Here is a 3,326-nt window from a genome sequence, read left to right as displayed (position 1 = left end):
TGCCCTAGCACCGTCATATAAAAGGCTCTTTCTGCCTTCTTGTTGCCTTTATTTGATGGCCGAATTCTCTCTCTTTCTTTCTCTCTTTGCTCTCCTGATTTTTTCCTTTGATGGCAGATCTTCATGAGTTGGTTATTCCCTTTTTAGTCAGATATCTCTTTTCATGGCAGTGGTCTTCCTTTCCTTTGGAAGCTCTTGGTCGATCGGTGAGTGGCGATTATTTATTCAATTCAACAGATCCCTTAGAGGTAAGGTTTTCGTCACTGCTCTTCGTCCCATATCTTTGTGATTGTTCTTGTTCCTTGGTGAATCTTGCTATGAATGTAACTTGTGTGGTTTTGGGGAGGAGGTTTGGTGTTCTGGTCGAGAGGTTTTGGGCTCCGATTTGGGGGTTTTCGTGGCTTGGTTCTTGTGTACTTCCGTGAGGCTTGGTGTCCCTATTTTTGGAGTTACTTGGGTGGTACACACTGGACAAATCCAAATCTGACCCTTGATGAGATATTTTACCGGGAGTTCTCTTTGTTTACTCTTCTATGATCTTGGTTGTTTTGATATTCTTTTGGTTTTACATATACTTTGTTCTAACCCTCTATTTTGGTAAGTGTTATTCCGCAACAACTTGTATTGCAGAATATGAATCACCTCTCTAATTGGTTGATAGGGTTTAGTTTTATATATATTTTTATTTAATCTCAATTTTAATTTTATGTAATTTTTTTATTTAAAGTGTGAATTTATATGGATTTTATGTAATTTAATTTTTTTTTTGTAAAAAACAAGTAAAGAAATTAAATTTAAAAAATTGAGGTCTAAAGAAGATATTATAAATTAATATTATAATACAGATTAATTTGAGAAGGAGAAGGAATTATGGGCAAGGAGAAGAAATCATGGAGGAAATTGAGTTGAAGATTAAGATAAGGTTAAAGAAGAAATATTATAAAATAATAAGGAAGATATATCAAAATTAAAAGAGGAAGATTGAGATTGAGAAGGAAAGAATTCAAATTGGAATTGGAGGATCACTTGGACGGCGACAATTGAGGATTCAATTAAATGAATATTAAATTAAGGAATTGCAATGGGAAAAGGAGTGTAACTGGAGGAAGAAGCGAGGGAGCCAAGGAATATAAATTTAATAAATTGGAGAATTGAAAGCGGCAATTGGGGAGAAGGAAAGCAGGTGCACAGCAAGCAAGCAAGCCGCACAACCGCCTCACGCAGCAGCCGCATAGAGGCGCAAGCGAACGTGGGCGGGCGCAGATCCGTTGTGACCCAGATCTGGGTAAGGAGTTTACTCTTTTTTATTTAATTTTAATTTTAATAATGTTTAGTTAAATTATTTTTAGTTAGGATTTAGATGAATTTTAATTTTGAGATTATATTATTATTTATTTATTTAATTTAATTCAAAATTTAATTATTATTTACATGAAGAATTTATATTGCTACACTTAATGTTTTAAAAGAATTGACCACATTTTAATGATCTGATGATTGACGTATGACTGACTAAAAAATTGTTATAAATTAAATTCATATACAAGATAAATCACATGTTAGACTATGATATTAAAAGATAATTAGTTCATGTGTGAGAATTTTAGAAACTCATAAAGTTAAACCCCTTCCAAGATTAGAGGTTTCTAAAGAAGTTAATGATTATTTGTTCTTTTGACATTTGCTTGAAAATTTGGCAATAGAATTGAATACATAAAGGATTAATATAACTTGAAAAAACTTATTAATAAATTGAGAAAAATCTATCATCACACACAAATAATTCTAAAATATTATAAAAGTATTTTTGGTTTTGAATTGAATTAAATGGATAATTATATAACCAAGATTAAATAAAATCTAAATTCTAGTTGCATTCATTTATTGAAGAAAGAACTTGTTGATTTTTATTTTTCTTCTAGTTCATCTAATTAATTAATTAAACTTGGGTTAGTTTAAAATTGGTTTGGTATTGTGTTTTTGTCTATGTGGAATTGACATTCTTTTTATCATTATATGTATATTTGACAAATGTACACTTGGTTAAATTAATTGTGCATAAATCACATATCATACGTATATTGTTGTTGTCAAAAGTATAATAATTGAATTTATAATGTAGGAAAGTCAGGCAAAGATAGAGCTAGGCAAAAACTTGAGGTGACCACCAAGCTGAGAGAAAGGAAGAAGGTTATTACCCATAGGAGAGCTCACACCATTGCTGGAGAGAGAGCTCAATTGGTTTGTCTCTTAAAGAAGCAACTATGTTGTGAAAGCGGGAGAGATCTAAGCTCCGTTGTCTGGGAGAGAGCAATTATAAGGTAGAGGATTGTCGGTAGGCACACGAGGATTCCTCTCATGTGGACCTTCCATGCTCAAGTCAATACTAATCATGATAAAAAAAAGGAAGTAAAAGTAGTTTAGGAAAAAAAATCACTTTAGGAGAAAGAACCGCTCTTTTTGAATAAACAAACAACTTAATGAAGTGTTTGGGTGTAATTATTGGAGAGAAGTTGAAAAGTCCAAAAAGATCCCTCTAAATAAAAATACCCCTTAAAATGTCAATAATAGGACACATGGCACACATGCACAAGGGTACATAGAATTGTCTTGGGTTAAGTACATATTAGGCCTAGAAGAAACCCCAATCAATTATATGAATGAATCCATAGATCTTTTGTGTTAAAATCTTATTCTCAAGGTGTTGAGACTGTGTGATAAAATTATCTAGTAACAAAACTTTTTAGATTATTCCTAATTCTTAGATTCTTTGGATGGGGAGTTCGATTATGGACTACCACAGGGGTTACTAGCTCGTTCAGTATGGGATACTAATGGGAGGATGATGTGTCACTGGCTGCACTATCACCCTGCAATTAAAACACAATAAAAAAAATCACAATAAAACTTTTATATATTTTTATTTATTTTTGGTGAAAGGTTTATACTCATTAGTATACAAGTGTAGTTGTAGTTCAAATTTAAATTTATATTTTTTGGATAAGTCCAAGTGTCCATTAAGAGATTTATTTATGGCAAAAGAAAAAAAGAATGTCACACACACGTACACGCATTTAGATGAATTAGCAACAAGATTTTATTATGAATTTTTAGATAACAGATACTAGGAAATAAAGTAAGGCAGAAGTTGAAATAAATACTGAATATATGAAATTGGATAGTACTTGACTTTAAGACAATTTCAGCACCAACCTGTTGATTCCCAATTTTTAGCAGACAAGATTCGCAACATTAATTTAATTTCAGATATGAGAGTTTGTTATTAAATGCAATTAGAGATGATAATAGTTCTAGTTTAAGCAATC

Source organism: Diospyros lotus, chromosome 13 (genome assembly GCF_014633365.1).
Source record: "Diospyros lotus cultivar Yz01 chromosome 13, ASM1463336v1, whole genome shotgun sequence".
Taxonomy (NCBI): Eukaryota; Viridiplantae; Streptophyta; class Magnoliopsida; order Ericales; family Ebenaceae; genus Diospyros; species Diospyros lotus.
The sequence above is the reverse complement of the archived record's forward strand: the minus strand, read 5'-3'. Positions refer to the sequence as shown.